The sequence below is a fragment of the Podarcis bocagei genome (genome assembly GCF_964188305.1).
Source record: "Podarcis bocagei genome assembly, chromosome: 13".
NCBI classification, from domain to species: Eukaryota; Metazoa; Chordata; class Lepidosauria; order Squamata; family Lacertidae; genus Podarcis; species Podarcis bocagei.
Window position 1 is genome coordinate 21,556,297 of NC_138138.1, and position 23,241 is coordinate 21,579,537.

The 23,241-nt window shown below is 43.9% G+C and overlaps 1 protein-coding gene across 5 annotated transcripts in view; it reads left to right on the plus strand.

The window, feature by feature from the left end:
- The first annotated feature begins 361 nt into the window (after positions 1–361).
- SPOP (speckle type BTB/POZ protein) overlaps positions 362–23,241 on the plus strand; it is a 60,391-nt gene continuing 37,511 nt past the window's right edge. For 2 of the 5 annotated variants that reach the window (XM_081166726.1, XM_081166724.1), the window contains exon 1: positions 885–1,253. The gene's annotated coding sequence lies outside the window, so the exon portion shown is untranslated. Of the gene's footprint in view, positions 492–736; positions 785–884; positions 1,254–23,241 lie in introns of those variants that run through there. The other 3 variants (XM_081166723.1, XM_081166725.1, XM_081166727.1) reach the window with 3 other exon arrangements.

Genomic DNA, 23,241 nt, shown 5'->3' on the forward strand with positions numbered 1-23,241 from the left:
ATGTTGTATGTTGGATATGTGACTGTAAAATTTTAATTTGAAAAAACCAAATAAATAAATTTTAATATGAATAGAAGAAATAGAATAGGACGACTCTATTTTTATCAGAGAAATGTTGGAGGGTCTGCACTTAAAGAGTTGTGCTTTTGACATATGTAACTCGTACACAATACGTGTAGTCACTCAGAATAGGAAGCCAGGGGTTTTAAACGCATCTGAGGAACAACTGTGCACCGCCTGCCTGCCGCACCTCTCCTTTACGCTTCCTCACCCCGTTAATCTAAAATCAGCATTTCGACGAATTGCTGTTTTTCCCGCCAATTTTTCTTTCCAGGGAAGGTCCCTTGCGGCGCATGCGCAATACCTCCCCTCCGCCTGTTGAGTGAATGAAGCGTCGTGGCGACGTCACGGGAGAGTCCCGGATGTGTCAGGTCAGGGCGCTATGAGGAGACCACAAGGGGACGGTCGCAGCTACCGCATATCGCTGTCAGGTGAGGTGGAAAGGGCGGCGGATGTGGCTCGCCGTGCCGTAGGGATAAAGGGAGACGTATATTAACGGCCGCGGGCGACCGACCGCAAAATAATGAGCTCGAAAGGCCTGACGCAGGGAGAAGGGGCGGGGCAGAGAGAAAGAAGCCTCGGGCGACAGGTGCGCATGCGCGCGCCGTGTGGTTTCTGTGCCGCTGCAACTGCAGGCGCATGCGCCTTAGGTTCAAACGGTTGCCGGGGAGCTGCGCAGGCGCCTTACTGTGTACTCGGCGTCGTGCGGGAGAAGGAGGCGCAGGTGGGGTCCAGGGCACGCATGCGGCGCGAAAAGTTTTGTAGCACGCCGCCCCACTGCGCCTGCGCAAAGGGGAGTGGAAGGGCAACAGCCACATTCTGCAGCTTCCTGGCTTCCCTTTTCCCATCTCCTCTCCCCCCTCCCGCACCTCCTATCCCTTTCCTGTTGCGCTTGCGCATAATGTTGCTGCAGGGGCCTTGCGGAATAATGATCCTCCGCCGCTGCGCAAGGGGGAAAGAATTGCAAGAGGAGACATGCTGCCAAATAGTGAGCCGCGAGTGCTGTTGCTAAGCTTTTACAAGGGGAAAGGAAGAAGGGGGCCAGGAATGATGGTGGAGTAGAGAGGGAGGGCTTGTCTTTTTTTGCCTACGTTAATACCCCACTCACCTCACCTGCCTGGGTCACTGGCCTACCACCCCTGATTATTCTGATAGCGAACAAAGTGGCAGAAGTTACTTACTGAGGCCAACAGGTAAGAGCTCCATCCTTCTGATACACCTCCTCTAACTGAATGATGGAAAAAGTGGTTGGGAGAAATAGATCTGTTAATAAAGGAATTGTCTGGAGCAGCGGCGTTTGATCCTTGAAACCTTGACTGGGATCTTGTATGATCCAATGAGTTTTGGTTTTGGATTTGGGAGACATGGTGTGAAATCACTGGTAAAAGCCTGGAGGCTGGGGGAGAAAAAAGCCAGGTATTCTGTGGGTAAGGGCTTCTACTTCCCACACCTGTTAAAATGGTAATGATAGCATCAAGTTTTGTTTTATTTTTGGTAGGGATCGGAAACTTTAGGATCAGAGATCAATGAATGGGTGGGTGTGCCCTGTGACAGGTTTACATGAGTTGGCTTTTGAGTTCCCTCTCTTGTTCTAAAATCTCCTCCACTACACAAGTCAGTTGGAGTTGTGGAATGTGTAAGTTTACTTTTGAAAACTTAGAGCCTTTGAGGTGGAGAGAGTTAGAAAACAAAATAGAGGCCCTTTTCGTATACTTTGCCGCCCCATTCATTGATCCAGCAAAGAGTGATAATTTTCATGATGAATACGGTGCAGTGAGTTCGATTCTGAAAGGAAGAAAAAGAAGAGAGGCTTAATAGTTATTTCACAGTTTAACTTACCACTACTCCCAGAGGTCTGAGAGAGCAGATAAATGGACTAACTAGATTAAGAATCAAAAGTGGCTCCTGTGTTGTGTGGTAGTTGCATATGAGGGAGAATTTTTTGCAGCTTCAGCTGTCACAGTCTTGTAGTAATGGGTAAAGCTGCAACTGCTGAAAGTTTTTCTGCTCTGCGGCTGCTGAAGACTTAGGAATATCTTCTCCTGTATTGAAACTGACCATCGTAACATCTGGACAAACCATCAAATACAGAAGTTGTCAGCACCTCCAGTCTTTGTTGTTGCTGTGCCTTTTTTTGACTTACAAAAGTGCTGCCTTGCTTATGTTGTTGTAGCGCCTATGTAACTCATCCAAACAGTTTTCAAACCATCTGGAGGCACAACCAAAATAAGCAACTGAGTGTACTTAATAAAGGGTTGTGTGCAAAGCAAACTGATAATCAGGAGATTTTAGAATTTTAAGCCACCCAGTCCCCAAAAGTTCTGAATGTATAACAGCATTTAATATTAAAAACGCTCCATTTGGACATACCCTCCACGAAAAACCCCCAAACCCACACCTGTTAACATTCGTTACTCATTAATATGACCACTTGGCTAAACGAAGATCGTCCATCACTTGCTAAATATTTTGAGACTTAGGCTCTGATGGTACTTCTGGGAAGAGGACCATAACTAAGATGTGAGTGTGAAATCTCTCAGTGTGCCTTACCATGGTATTTTGGCATACTTCTTTGGAGAAAGCTTAGCTCAGTCAGTTATGTTTGGAAGTGGGTGAGAGTAGAGAGAAACCTAAGAGTAAAGTGTTACTGGAACAAGGAGTTGATGGAAGAGATGATGATGTGCTAGCATCACGCCAAATCACTCTTGTCAGCATTTCTCACCAAGCTGTGAGGGGATTTATGGGTAAGTTACCAACTGCATGGCATGCAGAGAGGGTGGGAGTGGTAAGTTAAAAGCAGGGTTTTTAAAAAATAGCCACTCAACTAGGCACCCATGATGGGTATGAATTGCTTCCAAGTGATCAGGCAGGGAAGTTTTTGTAAAGTGGTTCTTATTTTCTTTTCAGCCAAACATCATTAACATTGACATGTGTGGGCAGCAAAGCTAGTGGGGAAAAATAGTGTGAACTAGTAATTTTGTAAAGTTATTTGGAGGACTGTCTTAAAAGGTCTGGAATAATGGCTGCTGTACAGGAGTAGGTTGCCTGTTCTGTGGACCGCTAATGAGCCAGGGATGTTCCAAGCTAAAAGCTGTGTTGTAAAATGGTGGGCTTACAACTACCAAAGCATCATTCAAAAATCTATTCAAAGTGGGAAGGCAGTTGGTCTAGAGAATGTAGAATTCCCTTTGGCATGTTAGGAAACAGATCAGTGTTGGTTGCCTGAACATTCCGAGGTACATAACAGACCAAACTGAAGGTGTCTGACTTTCTGGGTGGCAGCTTTCACCCTTCTCCAAACATACTGTAAGAAAAGGATGGGGCAGGGGGTTAAGAGGATGTTGGAATTTGTGTTAGAAACTCCCCAGGCACGTTTTCTGACTGGAGCTGTTCCAGTTGTGACCACATGGAGATCTCTGGTTGCCAGGTTGGCGACTGACATCTCCAGCTGGCTGGCCTCTCCAGCTTTCTTAAGCAGAAGACCTTATTTTTTGCGTTAATATCCTACCTTTTTCTCCAGGGGGTACATGGTTCACTCCTCTCCTCAGTCAATCCCTACAATGACTCTGTGAGGTAGGTTAGGAAGTTATGATTGGCCCAAGGTCACCCAGTGATTTTCATGACTGAGTAGGGATTATCCCAGGTCCTAGTCCAGCCACTACATCACACTGGCTTCCTAGGGTACTTCTGCTATGGGGCAGCTGGATATATATATATGGAAAGCAAAATGCCCCTTAGAGAAGGATCTGAAATATTTTACCTTGAATCTTGAATTTGTTTTTTTTCTGGATTGTTTGATGTATTAATGTGCTGTGTGTAAACTGCTTTGAGATTTTTTTCTTTAAAATATCAAATGGTATACAAATGAAAAGAAGAATAAATGACATTCTGTTGTGGCAACCGTAACCTAGGTTTAAGGTGCCATTTGGTGATTAGCTTATATATCTGAGTTTCTAACACTGCTTAGAACAGAAACTCCCCTGAAATGCTTTCCTTTTAACACCTGATGCAGAGAGCTATTGTAGAAGTTTCACATGCTTTATCTGCTTCTGTGCTGTACCATTTGACACTGCATGTGGAATCAAATGTTTGAATACTCTCCCACTTAAAAGAATAGGCCCTTCACATTCAATGCAAACGTGTCAGGGAGAAGACTAGCTAATAATCTCTTCCCTGATATAATAGTTCTGAATGTGTTGTAGAGTATTTTCTGTGGGGAAGCATTCAGGCATTTAATCCTCATCTGCAGTCTGAAATGATACAGCCCAGCAACATAGACAGGTTAGACACCTGTCTACATGTGTAATCTCTAACAATTGCCCTGGGCAGTTGAACAAGCAGCCTTAATGGAGAATTGGTCAGTGAATGCCAGTGATGTAAGTCAGGAGGCGTTGGGGAAGAACGTGACCTCCTCTGAGGAAGGTTTGCCTTATACTTCAAGAACCACCACCATTTTAGGTGGTTGTTGAGTCCAGATTGAGGGACAGTATAATCCAGATTGTCCCTTCCACTGATCTATTAGATCCTAGCATGCCAAAATTGATGGGATGATCCTTGCCTGCCCATCCCGAACTTCAGAACAAAATATTTTTGAATGTTTTATGTGCCATAGTAACTCAGCCAGCGGCTAAAGGCAGGTGATTGGGCAAGGAAGCGTTTGTGAAATCTAAAACAGTAGTTGACTATGCTACCACTCAGTGGATTTGTAACTGGCTGACTGACCGAACCCAAAGGGTGCTCATCAATGGTTCCTCTTCATCCTGGAGAAGAGTGACTAGTGGGGTGCCACAGGGTTCTGTCTTGGGCCCGGTCTTATTCAACATCTTTATCAACGACTTGGATGATGGACTCAAGGGCATCCTGATCAAATTTGCAGATGACACCAAACTGGGAGGGGTGGCTAACACCCCAGAGGACAGGATCACACTTCAAAACGACCTTGACAGATTAGAGAACTGGGCCAAAACAAACAAGATGAACTTTAACAGGGAGAAATGTAAAGTATTGCACTTGGGCAAAAAAAAATGAGAGGCACAAATACAAGATGGGGGACACCTGGCTTGAGAGCAGTACATGTGAAAAGGATCTAGGAGTCTTGGTTGACCACAAACTTGACATGAGCCAACAGTGTGACGCGGCAGCTAAAAAAGCCAATGCAATTCTGGGCTGCATCAATAGGAGTATAGCATCTAGATCAAGGGAAGTAATAGTGCCACTGTATTCTGCTCTGATGAGACCTCACCTGGAGTACTGTGTTCAGTTCTGGGCACCACAGTTCAAGAAGGACACTGACAAACTGGAACGTGTCCAGAGGAGGGCAACCAAAATGGTCAAAGGCCTGGAAACGATGCCTTCTGAGGAACGGCTAAGGGAGCTGGGCATGTTTAGCCTGGAGAAGAGGAGGTTAAGGGGTGATATGATAGCCATGTTCAAATATATAAAAGGATGTCATATAGAGGAGGGAGAAAGGTTGTTTTCTGCTGCTCCAAAGAAGCGGACACGGAGCAATGGATCCAAACTACAAGAAAGAAGATTCCACCTAAACATTAGGAAGAACTTCCTGACAGTAAGAGCTGTTCGACAGTGGAATTTTCTGCCAAGGAGTGTGGTGGAGTCTCCTACTTTGGAGGTCTTTAAGCAGAGGCTTGACAACCATATGTCAGGAGTGCTCTGATGGTGTTTTCTGCTTGGCAGGGGGTTGGACTCGATGGCCCTTGTGGTCTATTCCAACTCTATGATTCTATGATCTAGCCATTGATGTGATAGATATAACTTACATATATGGAAAGGCAGATTGCTATTTATTTATTTTTAGGGGCTGCCATCTAATTTGAAAGAACTTATGCTAAGCCATGCAAATACAATTTTGCTAAGATGGTTCTTGTAACTGAAGTTCAAGCACATTTGCCGTGAGAGCTACCATTTTGAAAAATAACGCCTGCCCTGCTGCTAGTACTTCCTGCTATTTATCAATCTGAGAATGCTTCTAATAATTCAAACTGCTCCATAGCCTTTGCACTTCCAAGAGGCCTGGGAGGGGAGGTTGTTGCTGCTTGCCTTTTCTAGATAGGAAATGGAGGTTGATAGATAAGTGACTTTACTCAAGACCACAAAGTTGCTGTGTTCAGACACAGTGCTAGGCCGCATAGGATGTTTAAAATACTATGCACAAGCTGTGTGCTGGTGCCTGCAGCTTGAGCTCCCCCACTTTGCTCCTCTCATACCACAGAGCAGCTGGTTTATAGCATTGCATCCAAACCAGCACTTGGAAGTTTCTCTCCAGATCAGCTATGATTGGGAAGCCATAGTTTCCCCCTTGGCTTCCCAGTTGTGGTTCATTTGGGAGAAACACCTGCTGGTTCAGGTGCAATGCTGAACTATCTGTTCTGTGGTTTGCTTGACTGAAGGAGGTGTGAAACTGGAGCACTCTGACCTGCTTGCCTCACCACACAGTTTGCGCCCAGTCTGCTTAAGCATATGCTATTTTGTGGCTTAGTATTGCACCCAAATGTAGCTGAGGTGAGCTTTAATCTATATCTGACTGCTTTGTTCACTCGATTATACATCCACCCCCCTGCCCTAAATACAATAAATGGATTGGATCAAATCCTATAGTTCTGTTAACTTAACAGATGTGTATACTTTGGTTCTTTCTGTGTCTGTGTAATTAGGGCTCCTCTTGGATATACAAGCAGCAAACCATAGTAAGTACCGTATTTTTTGCTCTATAAGACTCACTTTTTCCCTCCTAAAAAGTAAGGGGAAATGTGTGTGAGTCTTACGGAGCGAATGCAGGCTGCGCAGCTATCCAGAAGCCAGAACAGCAAGAGGGATTGCTGCTTTCACTGCGCAGCGATTCCTCTTGCTGTTCTGGCTTCTGAGATTCAGAATTTTTTTTTCTTGTTTTCCTCCTCCAAAAACTAGGTGCGTCTTGTGGTCTGGTGCGTCTTATAGAGCGAAAAATACGGTAGATACGGCATAAATCAAAGATGGGGAAGTGCATTCTGTTGGTGGGCTGGATCTTTATGACCCCTACTCTCTACTGGCCAAGTTTGACAACAGGGCAGGGCTGCCCACATGCCAGTCATCTGATGTCACAATGGCATTAGATGACCCATTTTTGCCAATGCAGTTAGAGGTCAAACAGCGTGTTGGCAAAGGCACTGCATTTTGCATACACTGATGAACAGCTGATTTTCAGGTCTTGCAAATCAGGTCTTGCATGGGGCTTTGCACAAAACTTTGATAGTGGTGGTGCTACTACCGATCAGTGGTTGCAAACCCCCTTTCAGCCCATCCGTGTCTACCCCTGCCTCACACCTGCCAGGTGTTAAATATGCTTGGCCCCGTTGTGGGCCCAGTGGAGAAGCCTGCAGCCCAGAGGTCCTCCGCTCCTGGGTATTTGCTTAGTAAATGGATTTGCTAAGTAACTATCAGCAGTTCATGTTTTGGATTTGCTTAGTAACTAGCATCAATTCATGTTTTAAGGCATGGCTTTGGTGGTGTGGCTTGTCTGATGGATCTAGTAAAGTACAGTAGTACCTCACGTTAAGTACTTAATTCGTTCTGGAGGTCCGTTCTTAACCTGAAACTGTTCTTAACCTGAAGCACCACTTTAGCTAATGGGGCCTCCTGCTGCCACGCCGCCGGAGCGGGATTTCTGTTCTTATCCTGAAGCAAAGTTCTTAACCTGAAGCACTATTTCTGGGTTAGCGGAGTCTGTAACCTGAAGTGTATGTAACCTGAAGTGTATGTAAGCCGAAGCGTATGTAAACTGAGGTACCACTGTAGTAAGATGCCATGCCGTCCCTTCCCAAAGTTCTGCATTTTGTGCCACTGTTCTTAAGTCTGTGCTACAGAAAAATCAAGTGTTTTGTTTCTTGCCTCTTATTGTGAGATCAAGGACTAATTAAATTGCTTTAGGCAGTAGAGCGCTAGATACATTGTGGCCTGCAAATGAGACAACACCAGAGACTCTTAAAAGTTTGCTAACACTTTTTTTTAAAAAAGAAAAGCTTTACACGCTAAACTTTGTTTTCTCCTGCTCATTACTACTGGCCTAACATAATGCTGACTTCTAAGTACTGCCCTCTCCCTGACTACTGTGAGTTATGATGGCAACCCTCACCGCTAGTTGCATGATATTACAGCACTTACACTGGGTAGGACAAATGAAACATGCATGGGCAGGAATTGTTGGTCAGAGGAAAAATAATGGTGGCTACTAAGGCCTGTTGTAGTGTCCCTGCAATGAGCTCCGCCTACATGGTGTGATCCCACCCCTACATATTGACCTGCTGTTGGGGGCTACCATTCTCTTACCCATAGCTACTCATCCATTGCCTGGGAACAGTTGAGGGATAAGTAGCATGACAGATTAAGCACTCAAGCCATGCTGTGTCATACAAGTGGCTGTATTGGCAAAGGGGCGGGGAGTGCTCTTCTACATATCTGTGGTCCATATATAGCAACACCCTAGAGGTCCCAGGCCCTAAGGAAGTTAGATTAGCCTCAACCAGAGCCAGGGCCTTTTCAACACTGGCTCCGGCCTGGTGGAACGCTCTGTCTCTTGAGACCAGGGCCCTGCGGGATCTGATCTCTTTCCGCAGGGCCTGTAAGACAGAGTTGTTCCACCTGGCCTTTGCCTCAGAATCAGTTTGATTCCCTCCCCCTTTTTCTTTTTCCTTTCTCCTCCTATGATAAGATTTCTCCCTAATTGTTTTAATATTGTGTCTTAATCTTTTAAATTGTGTTTTAATCAACTTGTTTTTATTATTGATTGTTAGCTGCCCTGAGCCCGGTCTTGGCTGGGGAGGGCGGGGTATAAATAAAAATTTGTTGTTGTTGTTGTTGTTGTTGTTGTTGTTGTTGTTGTTGTTGTTATTATACCTGTCCAGGATCTCTTTTTTAGAGAAAGACAGGGTGATTTTGCATTCCATTAAAATAAGTAAACAGGCAAAAAAACCCAACAACCAAAATAAAAAACCAACCCTGACTGGGAATGATTTCTGTTGTGACTCATACATATTTCAGAAAAGCTAGAAAGCTATTTGCCAAGGATTCATTCTTTTTGAGTTTCTACTTGCCTTCTGCACTGCATTTAGATTTGTAAATGCTCCTAGTCCTAGAGAAGTGGAGATGTGCGAATTCTCAAGGAGCATTGCAAGTATTCTCGCTAGTGCAGGGTAGGCCTGGGCGATGTATCAATACATTGCTTGAAACCACAATTTAAAGTTAAAACCGTGAGACTGATTACGGAATTTCCGATCCGGCAGTGTATTGCGAATCCCCCCCAGCCCTTCTCACAGCCAACACCACACACTTCAATCAGGCCACCCAATAGTCGCCTGCTGCTAACCCACTCCCTCCCTCCACAGCCCAGCTGCCAGCCTAAAAAGTGTGGCTTGCCTGCCAGCCAGCCAGTGCTTTCATTTCTTTCCCTGGCTGCACAGGCACTGGCAGGCTACCTCCTCCCTCTGTTCCTCCTTGCACCAAGCGGGACCGTGCCGCAGCGAGCCTATCGTAGGAGTGAGCACTCCACCTGGTGCGGCGGCGCCCACCTAGCCTTGCCAGGAAGAGGCAGAAGCTGTTGCAAGGTGATGCCAAACATCTCTGACCAGCAACTGCCTTCTTCCTCCCCGCCTCCTTTCTGACATCTTAATATACCGCCATACCGCGAAGTTTAGCTAGCAAGATATTACGATGTTGGAAAGCAGATATCACCCAGCCCTAGTGTAGGGAAAATCTAGTGGTAGCTAACTTGTTTAATACTACTACTACTAATAATAATAATAATATTTTTTTTAATTAAACCCTGCCTACCTGGCTGGGTTTCCCTAGCCACTCTGGCCTGGGCAAGAGTTTTAGCTTTATAGCCTGGCCCATCAAAAGGCTTTGGGAAGGGGCACCTTTTCATACTATTAAACAAGAATCATGTTCTGGGAGCCCACATTCTAAACGAGTGAAAGCCAAGATGTCCAACTTCTTGGCTGTAGCTCTACTATAAATAACTCACAACTTGTCAGCTCGCCCCAGTTCCAGCCTCCTCCTGCTACAATATAGAAAGAGATAAATGCCCATTTAGTTATCCCTTAATTGTGATAACACTTCTCCCACTCACTTCAAATTCTTCCGTATTGGGGAGGCAAAGTTGATATAGACCCTCCGCTGGGACCAGTTAGTTCAGCCAGCCAGAACAAACATTATTTAGTTTAGATTAACTTGCCCAGTCAAGAGGGCTCTGTACAGGTATCAGCGCTTGAAATAAAACCAATACATAAAATAAAATTGCCTCCTTGCTTGCCTCCCCTCCTGCTGTCTCTCCTTTACTCCAGTCAGTTTGAAATGCCTCTGCTAAATCCATCTTTCTCCAATTGCTGTGATCACAATATCCTTTTCCGTCAGCTCCCTGTACTTTGGCTACTCCTCACAGATCTCCTGCTTCAATCCTTCCACGTATCTCCCTGAACCTGGAAGTTCTTGCTGCTAAATGAATTGTGGCGGGCAACCACCAGTGAGAGGTTGTGAAATAACCTTACCTGGGAGACTTGCCTGGTGTCATGGTCTTTTCTGGGCCAGGTGAAGACCTCTTTGTTCATCCAGACCTTTAAATACCTTAGCCTCAGGCTCTTTTTCAAACACTGTTTTAATTTGGAATGTGTCGTCTGTGCTTTCTGTGTGGTATTTATGTAGGTCCTCCGACTTAATTGTTTTATTTTCCTTTATATTTATTTACTTGGAATGCCAGTTGATTTTTTTACTTATTTATTGTAAAGTGCCCAGAGTACTTTTTATGTTATAGGGTGTCATATAGGGGTGTGTGTATAATTTCTCCACCTCTTTCACTTTCTCTACGTCAACGGTTCTCAACCTGTGGGTCCCCAGATGTTGTTGGACTACAACTCCCTTCATCCCTGAGCTCTGGCCTTGCTAGCTAGGGCGATGGGAGTTGTGGTTCAACAACATCTGGGTACCCACAGGTTGAGAAAGGCTGCTCTATGTAGTCTACTAGTTACTCCAGGGGTCTGCAAGGTTTACCTCGCCTGGGCTGGTTCACTCCAGCGGAGATCCCTCTGTAGGCCAGATAGCACACGCGCCCATGATTTCAGGCACTGCGGAAGCGAGTCCCTGCGCCGCACTGCACTGGTTTAGCGCAGCGCGCGGGGATTCACCAAGCGAGCGGCTTGGTTCGGGGGCGGCTCGTGGGCCATTTAAACAATCCCCGTGGGCCACTTGTGACCAATGATCCATAGGTTGCCAACCCCTGAGTTACTCTTTGATTTTTCCTCTCTGTTCCTTCTTCCATTCTGTTCCCTATGCCTCCTGCGCCTCCTTCAAGCAACTCCTTCATCTCCCTTCATTGACTGCTCTAGCAAACTCTTTCTCAATCACAGTTTCTCCATCCGTAACTTCTCCCTTCCACCTCTGTCTTGTCGAACACATAATAGAGTGTAAGGTCTTTTGTCAAGGTAACCACAGAAGCACCGACTCTGAATCAATGTGCAGTGGTAGTAATAGGTCATAGCTCTTCTGCAGATGGAAAAGAAGTAGAAATTCTCATTTGTAGCTTGCAAAAAGTGAGTTGGCTAAATGCTACAAAATAAGTTAGCACGGCTTAAGGGAAAGAACTTGTGTCAAAGTCTGAACACAAGTAGGCACTAGAGAGTTGCTGTGCTTAGTTCAGAAGAAGAGCAGCGGGTTGTCCTGAATCAAGACATTTTGGGAAACAGCTGAAATACTGGAGCCTTGCAGGAGAGCACTTGGAGTTCTCATCTGAGGGTATAAATTAAATATCCATTAGGCTGCATTCTTTTTTAGCCTGGTTTAATGATGGCTGATGAAAACCCTGCAAAACTGCAGGGCTTGCGAAGAATGTTTGCTTTCTTAAGCTGGAGCAACATGTGGCTGTTACAATATTTTGCTAATTAGTTATAAAAATATACAAAAGAAGAAGAATGGGGGTGGGGGAACTACACATTGTCAGCAGGTCATGTTTCCAAGCCCCAGCTGCCTCTATTTCTCTTTTTCAGAGTAGCATTGAGAGAGAGTGTGTGATTTGTACAGAAGTAGTTGTAGACAGGAGTGGGAGTGCTTAACCCTTTCCCATGCCCACCACTTTTGCAATCTCTCTGTCTCCAGTGATGAGTGTGGGAAGGCTTGAGCCCATCTTTCCCATTTTATTCCCTGCAAGCTGATCACAACCTGCCAGCATTTTTCAGTGGAGAAGAGGCGCTGACACTTTGGGAAGATGCCATATTTGCATCTAGGTATTGGAGGCAGGTACCCAATTTATCCATGCTCACACGTTTTAAAGGGGAAAGCTGTGATTTATATATGCATGTACCTGTATCTGGCACATGGTATCACCAGCACATCTGAATTGTACTTGAGCATCATTAGCCAAGTACCAAAACAGTTGCTTAAGAGGATGCCTCAGATTTTCATCTTTGTGAGTTCTCTCAAAATGTTCCTGCATTTGGTCCGTTGTCTTCTATCTTTACATATGATTAATATTACAGTCTTTGACATGATTCTTTATACTTGCTAACAGTGTTTGAAATTTGCCAGGCGCATTTGGCCCACTTGCGACCAAGTAAAGATGCCTGGGCTCCAGAATGGTGCCTGATGTCTCCACCATCTGGAAGTGCATGCCTGGGGATCCTTGGATCTTGACAGTTTTCACACACTAGCAACACATCCTGTAGAACTCTGTCCGTTATATTTTATCTGCACAATCAGAACGAATTTCAGAAACCAAAAAGTTGTACTGAAAACTATGACTTTCAAGGTGTCTGACCCCAAAATGGCAACTAGGCATTCTGTTTTGGTGACTGCAACCCTGGCTTAAGGAGCCATTTGGCACCTAGCTTATATATCTCAGTTTCTAACACTGGTTGCTAAGTTGAGTGGCCAGCTAGCCCAAGATACAGGGAACTCTCTGGACTATATGGCTCATTTAGTTTAGACTTAATCTTTAATCAGGAAGCTCTCCTTTTCTAGCTGATTTGAGCTACTAGAAACCCACTTTGGTGGCGCGGCAACAGCTGGAGGCCCCATTAGCTAAAGTGGTGCTTCAGGTTAAGAACAGTTTCAGGTTTGACCTCCGGAACGAATTAAGTACTTAACCTGAGGTACCACTGTATTAGCTACGAAAAAATCAGTTGCTAGCGTAAAGGTTTAGTTGAGGTTCTTTATCACTGAAAGATTAATATAGTTGCCTCCTCAACTTACCCAGTTTTCCCAGCAAGTACTTGGAGAACCTGGTGAAGGCCAGTAATTAAAGGCACACTGTAAAAAATGAGTGTGTCCTAAGAAATTGTTAACTTTGGAACTGATTATCACTGAACTCAGATTTCCTAAATCAGGGTTTCCCACACTGTGGTCCACAAGTTTCATTCAGGTGGTCTGTGGCTTGTAAAAATACAATTGAAGATCGTATAGCATCTGGCAAGTGCACCACAATTGCACCACAATTGCTATATTTTATCTGCACAATCAGAACAAATTTCAGAAACCAAAAAGTTGTACTGAAAACTATGACTTTCAAGGTGTCTGACCCCAAAATGGCAACTAGGCATTCTGTTTTGGTGACTGCAACCCTGGCTTAAGGAGCCATTTGGCACCTAGCTTATATATCTCAGTTTCTAACACTGGTTGCTAAGTTGAGTGGCCAGCTAGCCCAAGATACAGGGAACTCTCTGGACTATATGGCTCATTTAGTTTAGACTTAATCTTTAATCAGGAAGCTCTCCTTTTCTAGCTGATTTGAGCTACTAGAAACCCACTTTGGCAAGTGAATGAGGGGAGGGGAGGGGAGGGCCCAAGCTCCATTACTCCCCCCCCCCATTTAAATGCTTAGAAGCCGTTTTAACAATCAATCAATCAACAGGCCCCTACTAGATTTCAGTGTCACAAATGCTGATCATTCACTTGCCTGATAGTGGCAACTGAGAGGGCTGTGTACAGTGGTGCCTCAGGTACACTTCAGATTACATACGCTTCAGGTTACAGATTCCGCTAACCCAGAAATAGTGCTTCAGGTTAAGAACTTTGCTTTGGGATGAGAACAAAAATCGTGCTCCGGCGGCGCGGCAACAGCTGGAGGCCCCATTAGCTAAAGTGGTGCTTCAGGTTAAGAACAGTTTCAGGTTTGACCTCCGGAACGAATTAAGTACTTAACCTGAGGTACCACTGTATTAGCTACGAAAAAATCAGTTGCTAGCGTAAAGGTTTAGTTGAGGTTCTTTATCACTGAAAGATTAATATAGTTGCCTCCTCAACTTACCCAGTTTTCCCAGCAAGTACTTGGAGAACCTGGTGAAGGCCAGTAATTAAAGGCACACTGTAAAAAATGAGTGTGTCCTAAGAAATTGTTAACTTTGGAACTGATTATCACTGAACTCAGATTTCCTAAATCAGGGTTTCCCACACTGTGGTCCACGAGTTTCATTCAGGTGGTCTGTGGCTTGTAAAAATACAATTGAAGATCGTATAGCATCTGGCAAGTGCACCACAATTGCTACAAGAGGCCAAAAAATTATTAAGTGGTCCACCCAGACCCTCAGCAATTTTCAAGCGGTTTATGGGAAGAAGGTTTGGGAACCACTGACTTAAATGGTGCACATGCAGCTGTTATATAGATCTTAATCCCACGTGATTCCGCAACTGTAGCCTGCAACCTCAGCAACTTTAACTACAGATACTTGATGTATTGCAACTGAGGAGCTAATTAACACCCTTTTTGTTGGCCAGGTCCTGAGGAACGTGTGCGCACACGCAGCTTCACATATGTGGATCACTTTATTACCTTCCAAGACAGCTCTGTGACGCTGAAGTTAATGTGGCGATCCCTACATAAGAGCTTTTCTTAACGTTTGCTGGAGCCAGGCCAACTTCTCGCTCCTAGTCTTGTGTGTTTAATTTTGGACCCCGCAACCTCTTTCTTGCCAGATAGGCGTGTTCCTTAGGGCATTTGAGCACTTGCTGCTTATGTTTTACTGTCTTTTATCTTGAACTGCAGCTTGCCCTGATAGAGCCTTCGGATTTTTATTTCGTAATAAGAAATAAGATGCATACGGCAAGTAGTCTTTCTGTGCGTCTGTAAAGATCCTTATTGGGTGTGGACTGTTAAAACGATGTACTTCTATGGCCCTACTGGAGGTTTTTGTGTAACTTCACTTTGCCAAAGGGTGCACTTCTGGTAAGAGGCTGTGGAAAGAATAACTTATTTGCTGATGCATTAAAGAGAGGAATGTCTCTCTCCTGCTTTGATTCAAGGCATCTGCTTCTCTACCCAGTGATCACAGTGTTACCAGGTCATGAATTCTGAAAGCAAAAATACAGTGTTGGGGTACCTTAAAGATGAGGGGCTCTAAGACTTAGTCCAGCCTTTCTCAACCTGTGTGTCTCCAGATGTTGTTGAACTACAACTCCTGTCACCCCTAGCTAGCAAGGCCAGAGCTCAGGGATGATGGGAGTTGTAGTCCAACAACATCTGGGGACACACAGGTTGAGAACCGCTGACTTCATCTGTTGCAGATAACACAACAAACAGGACCAGTGTTAGAAATTAGCCAAGTGCATTTTGCGACTGGCGCAGGTCCAGTTGGGACCATGTGGAGATCTCTGGATGCCAGACTGGCAACAGGGGAAAGCAAAATGTCACTTAGAGAAGGATCTGAAATATTTTTCTTGAAGCTTGAATTATTCTTTTATTTGATGTTTCAATGTGTTGTGAACTGCTTTGAGATTTGTTCTATAAAATATAAAGTGGTATAGAAATGATGATAAATAATTCCACTGCAAACAAAAAAATGGCTCCAAGACATTCCATTGTGGCAATCACAACCTAGGTTTAAAGTGCCATTTGTCAATTAGATTATATATCTAGAGTTTTTAACACTGAACATGACTATCATTCCAGAAGTCAATTGATTGTATTTCTTCCCATTCAAATGACTTGGCTTACAAACCATAAATAACAACAATATAATGGAACATTACAAATACAGCGTAAATCATATAATTAACAAATCATCAAAACAATTGCAATCTGTGAAACACTGTTAACAAACCAGCAATTAAAAAATAAGCTAAACATCACAATTACAGCCTAAGTCATATTACATGATTAACAGATAAATAAGGCATTTACAAATCTAATAAAACAGTATTAACAAAATAGCAACTAGAAATAAGTTCATACATGCACACTCCCCCCAGTGACTCATAATCTTTTACTCTATTTAGTTTATTCAACTAAATATACACATCCATCATACAGGAGGACCATGATCTAATACCCCCAGCTGTGTTTCTGCAGGAGATTTCTCTCCATGTAAATAGTAGGTGTGGGGGCCCTGATCCATTTCAGGTCTGTAGTAAAGTCAAAGCATTGAAAGTTCAAACGCACGCACACACCAAATTCCCAATCCACTTTGGGGAGATCACACTGGAAACTTTGCTTTTGAAAGATGCACCAAGTTCTTTCCATGAAGTCTGAAAATATGTTGGCAAGGCATGCATGTTTAGAGTCAAATGTGCTCCATGCTGTTACCTTCCATCTGTCCTTTTGGTTTGGTTCTTTCCCCTTTGCAACTACATTTGGTTGAGCTGTATTCCCTGCTGCTCCAAGAAGGGTGAAACATGTGGGCATCCTTTAGCCACCAAGAGCAGCCAAAAGCATTGCCACCGAACATCATAGGTTGCTGCTTCCATAGGGATACAGCTAGGTGCCATTTCCCCTTTACCTCTTCTCCCCATCCCTCTCATTTTGCTACGTTTGTCTCTCATTCTCTTTTAGCAACAGCTTTATACCAAATTATATAGCTCTGGGAACGCTGAAGAACAGCATTAACAGCAATTTTCCTTTCCGGCCTGCTAAGTAATCCTCCTTATAAATGGAGCAGTGTTTTTTTGTTTTTTCTTTGGTTTCTTTTACAGCTTGACGTTCAGACTCCTTTTCCTATTTCATCAGTGTGCATCCTTCTCCTAATTATACATCAAACCTCTTGCTTTTGCCATACTGGTTCTATTGTGTCTTTCACATTAGTGCCTTTGCACCTTCCCATTATCTATGGAATATGATACTTCTCATTTTTGTGTGATATTCCCCCCCCCCCTTCCTGAGTCCCTAACACCTATCTCTTTTATTAAAGGTTTCACATTAGGAGTGATTTCACTATCTTTGGTGTGGGCGGTCCCCAGATCCATTTGTCTCTGCTAATGTTGTTTGGGTCCAGCCAACCGTGTTCTCTAGATATCAGTGCTTGTTTATTTGTTTCTGCTCCATTTCAAAAGCTTTGTCTGAAAAGCCAGCTCTGAAATGGAAACGGTAGCCAATTAAAATCATGCTCTAATGTTTAGGTGGTAATTGCATCTCCTACATCCCCAAAATGGTAAACTTATGACACTTAAGTTAGATTTATCATACCTTAGAAAATGTGGGTTTCTTAAACTTGTTCAGAACGTGACATACCTGTAGTCATTTTACATGGGTGCACATTGAGGAGAAGGAATGTCCTCTGTATTAAAAATGGTGACTTTCCCACATCAGAAATTAAAATGAGACTCTAATCCAGGGGTGGGGAAGCTGTGGCCTTACAGATATTGCTGGATTTTAATTCTAATCAGAACTGACCACTGACCATACTGGTGGGAATTGGAGTCTAGCACCACTGTCTGGAGAGCCACAGTTTTCCCATTCCTGCTCTTGCCAAAATAAGTCTGTTTTGAACTCTGGCAAGCCTCCACATTGGTGGAAATGGCATTGCCAACTGTAGTTTAGACTTCATAGTTTGAGGAAGGGCCACAGCTCAATGGTAGTGCATCTGCTTTGCATGTAGACGGTCCCAGATTCAATCTCAAGGTAAGGCTGGGAGTGTTTTCTGCATGAAATGCTGAAGAGCATCTGCCAGGTAAAGGACCCCTGGACGGTACAGTACAGTCAAAGGCGACTATGGGGTTGTGGCACTCATCTCGCTTTCAGGCCAAGAGAGCTGGCCTTTGTCCACAGACAGCTTTCTGCATCATGTGGCCAGCATGACTAAACCACTTCTGGCACAACAGGACACCGTGACGGAAACCAGAGCGCATGGAAACGCTGTTTACCTTCCTGCCGCAGCGGTACCTATTTATCTACTTGCACTGGCGTGCTTTCGAACTGCTAGATTGGCAGGAGCTGGGACAGAGCAGTGGGAGCTCACCCCAGCATGGTTCGAACCGCTGACCTTCTGATTGGCAAGCCCAAGAGGCTCAGTGGTTTAGACCACAGCGCCACCTGCATCCCTTGCCAGTTAGTGTAGACAGTACTGAGCTACACGGACCAACTTTGTTTAAGGCGGTTTCCCATATTCATTTGTGGAAAAGATGGCAAATAGTATAGAGACTGGTTTTTAGGATCTCTTGGAGAACCTGATTGGCGATAAGTTTAGGAGAACTGAAATATTACTTCCGTCAATACATAATAAATCTATGGAAGCAAGCTTAGAGGAAAAGATGACACATATAAGTTTGGAGTTCACATTGGTCGTCTGCTAAAAATCCAAAATGTGCATCTAACACCAGGTAAAGGTAGAACAGGCTTCTCACCTGGATATAGATTTCAGTAGCTTGGCCCACAAGGTGATGCACAGAATCCTGTCCTTATGGGGCAGCAGCCATTGGGGGCAGAGTCTGCTCTGCTGTAGTCCCAGTGCTGTGGAATGTGCACCCAGAAAATTCATTCTGAAGATTCAGGCTTTTAAAGTCTGAGTTGCAATTGTACAGAGTTTGTTTTAAGCAGCGCCGTTCAGTCGGTACTCATATGATGGGACAAGGGCACAAAGGGGTTGCAGGGCTTTGCCTTTATTTAACCCCCTGCCAGTTGTTGAGCAGCTTCTTCCAGCTTTTATAAGTCCACTGTAACTTGCCCTGCTGCAGACATTTACCCTGAACTTTTGGAAGGATTTCTTAAAGGTTTGCTCTGAACTTGTGGGAAGTTGGAAGGCACCACATGACAGCAGATGTGGGGCTAAAAGTGTAGCCCCGCTTGTCTTGCCTGTTTCTGTGAGTAATGACTAAATAGGGCTGCTGGCTCTGCTAGTTTTGGAATCGTGGATTACACTGCTGGTGCTTTATTTAAGTTTGTAAATAGCTTTGAAGAGGTGTGGGAGCTAAATGTGTCAGAGGAATTAAATCAGGACTTGGAAAGGTATGCCATTGCTTCTGAGCAGCCCCTGTGTTGAAGGATGACAGTGTTCGAAATTAGCCAGGCGCCAGGTGCGTTTTGGAACTGGCGCAGTCCAGTTGTGACCATGTGGAGATTTCTGGATGCCAAGCTGGCAACTGGGGAAAGCAAAATGTCACTTAGAGAAGGATCTGAAATAGTTTCCTTGAAGCTTGAATTTGTTTTATTCTGGATTGCTTTATTTGATGTTTTAATATGTGGTATACCTCTTTGTAATTTTGTTCTTTAAAATACAAAGCAGTATAGAAATGGAAATAACAACAACAACAACAACAACAACAACAACCCAGAGGAAACAGTGCCTAGACATTCATTCCATTGTGGCGACCCCAGCCTAGGTTTAAGTTGCCATTTGGTAATTAGATTATAGATTTGAGTTTATAATATTGGTAACAAAGTACTGTAGTTAGCCACAAACTACTGATTTTGCCGCAGTTCCAACCCCACTTAGCTGAGGTTAAGCCCCATTGAATTCATTAGGATTTATTTCTGAATAGACGTGCTTAGGATTGTGCTGATAGTCGTTCGTCCTCCTTGCATAAACTGTTTTACTTTAGGGGAGAAGGGGCTGTGCTGCTGAAATTGCTTCACCCCATCTCTGATATGCCTCGGCAGCATGGCGAACAGTGCTCTTGGCGATTCAAGTGTTGTGTTGCCGCAAGTTCTCGAGAAGAAAAAAAAGGAATCTGAGGCATGCAGGAGTAGAGAGAATTGGTTTTATCTGCTCTTCTTCGTTTTATTGGTGATTCACTTTTACAGAGATTGTTATTGACTTTAAAAATTGTTTTTATATTTTTATTACTGCGAGCTGCCTTGAGTGCTATGTGCAGAAAGGCAGGATCTAAATTGAAATAATAAACAACCGCAGGGAGAGGGAGAACTTACCTCTGTTCCTGTCTTCTCTCCCTGCTAGAAGTTGGCCAGAGAAACTTTGACCTCTGGTTAGGATTCATCTGTTGAGGTGTTTTCTTCCCCCTTCTCCTTAGCTATGCTGACATCTACTCTCTGGGAACAAGCTGCAAATTTTGGACAGGGCTTGGAATGCACAGAGGCTTCAAGGCGGGCATTTGATAAACAATTTGGACACCAGGTGTTTGCTAAAAAAGAAGAAGAAGCCAGGGGGACAGGCCAGGAAGGTATGTGGTTGCATGCCAAGCCACAGAAGTTAAGAGTAGAAAGTCAAGCTGCCTCACCACCCCCTTGTGTAAGCTGCCTTGTCCCATGTTCTGTCAGTATTCTGGACTCCGAGATGCAAAACAACAGCCCTCGCCTCTGGAGAAATCCAGAGTTGGCTCACAGTTAAAGCAGAGTCACCAGCACTTTGTGCACAACTGTCAAACTTGTTTCCCCACCAAATAAAATAAAGTGCTCAGTAAAAACCTGGAGAGAGAACTTGGTGGATCCGGTTGCCCTGCTGATTGTATCTTCCTGAAACCTGTCTGTCTAACCATGAGAAGCCCAGAATAAGAACTGCCCCATGACTACTGGGGAGCAGGGAAATAAGACAGATACAGTGGTACCTCGGTTTTCGAAAGTCTCGGAAGTCAAATGTTTCAGTTTTCGAATACCGAAAACCCAAAAGTAGATGCTTCGGTTTTCAAACTCGGAAGTCGAACATGCTACGCGGCTTCCGCTGAGTGCAAGATCCTAGCTGTCGGCTATTGGGGTTTCGGTTTTCAAATGTTTTGGAAGTCAGACGGTCTTCCAGAACGAATTACGTTCGAAAATCAAGGTACCACTGCATTCTGAGACCCATCTAGAATTTAACTCTCTGATTTTCTTTATGTACACCACCTCAACATTGTAGCTATGCTCTTTGGTTTCATTCATTACGTTTTGGTTTTAACTGAGATTTTGTTTACCGCATAGATACACTTACTGTTTTAGTTTTCAGTTTAGAAATGAATAGAATAAATATGTTCCGTAATCCAGAATTCCGCCCACTCCACCAATCTTCTGTGGCTACTCCGTACCAAATAAAAGGTACTCTGCACATATCCTTTTCATCAATCCTGTGTTGCAAAGGAAAGAAAAAGCCTAGCAAACTATCAGACTGATCATTCAGAATGTGACCAGTCTCTCTCTGTGCTTGAGAATGAAAGCGAAGGATCACATGTTTATGTTTTTAACCCCCTTCCCCTCCCCCCCAAAATTGCTCGTGGAAATACAGTACTTCACGCATTGCTCTGATATGTAGATAGGCTTCAGAATACTAGGATCTGAAAGAAATACGACAATGGAAACTATTCAGAGAGAAGCATGCTTCCAGCGTACAAAACTGCCCATATGAGCTCTAGATAAAATCACTGACACCAACAATTAAAGGATCATGGGTAGGAAGTGGAAGAGGAGAGTTTGACTGAGCTTTTGATGAACAGCTCACAGCAGCAGACCAGTGATACAACTCTGCTGAAGACATCTCTGTTGTTTTCAGAACATTCAGCGCAAAATGAAGCACCAAAGTCCCCGTCTCCCCCCCCCCCCCGGTTTCAAAGCCGATCACTATAAATAAACCTAGGAATACATGGCTGTTCACAGCTAGCTTAATTGTAAGGACATAAAATATTACGCTGCTGGATCCGACCTAAGGATGCCTGTTTCTAAGTGCGGCAGCTAGGTGCCCTTAAGAAGTTAACAAGCAGGAAATGGTGGACATTATTATACTTACCCCCATCTCCAGCCTCTGCATAACGCCTTTGAACATCACAGTTCTATTTAGCTGTCGAGACACCTGTTGTCCGTTAATCTGTTTTAAAGCCACCTTCTCTCGTGGTCATCACTGGATTTTGTGGCACTCAATTCCACAAGTTAATTTGGGATGAAGTAGGACTTCCATTTATTGTGAACCTTCATTGGAATGATCCAGACTTCAGGTCTTTTGGAAGAGAGGAATTTCTCTTCTTTATGGTTTTATATACTTCTTTCATGCGCTCCCAGGGTCACGTTTTCTGGATTTAAAAAGCCTCTTTTGTACATTTTCTAGTTTCATGATACTATTTTTATGATTCAGCTGCCAGCGTAGTGCACATAATGGACTAATTTGGACAATACAGTAATATCTTAATGAGCCAAGAGATGAACAAGCAGTATGGAGGTGCATACTGCCTTTCTGATCTTCCTTCCATTGCAGGGAAGCAAGCAAACCAGGAAACCTTCTGTGATCTGTAGTTTCCCGTTTCATCTAAACTGGGAAACAGTTGAAATAAACAAAAATATTGTCCAGTAGGACCTTAGAAACAACTAAGTTTGTTCTGGGTATGTGCATGCACATGAAAGCTTATACCCAGAACAAACTTAGTTGGTCTCTAAGGTGCTACTGGACAATTTTTTTATTTATTTCGACTGTGTCAGACCAACAGGGCTACCTACCTGAATCTGGGAAACAGTTGTTAGCTGTTTCAGAACAAGCCAGGCTATGAAGGCACAGTTTTAAGTTGGCTTCATATTCTGGCCATTAACCATCTTTTCCCACTTTGGATGAACTGCGAAACTATAGATAATGGAAGACTTTCTGGTTTCCTTACATAAAGAAAGAAGCAAAGGGACCAATGGCATGGCCAAAAAGCTCATTCATATCTCACCTTTATGAGTCAAATAAATATAGCCTATGGCTCTGTTCACACACCTGTTTACTCTGCATGCAGTACGCTTCTGCTGCTGATTTGGGAATTGGTGTGCGCACAACATCATTTGCAATTCATACCTGCAGTTTCTTACAAAATAATGCATTGTGATGCATTCACCCCCCAACCCAGCTTCAGTCTGAGTTGAGAAAAGGGGACTGTGTACCTATCACTGGTTTAAAAGGCAGGTAGGTGATTCTTTTTTCCAATTCTGAACCAAGGTGATTTGTGGGGAAACATCAAAATTCAGTATTTCATAAGAAACAATGAAATAGATATAGGATGGATTGTGGTTAACATCATGCGGACACCGCTTCCAAACCAACAGTGGGA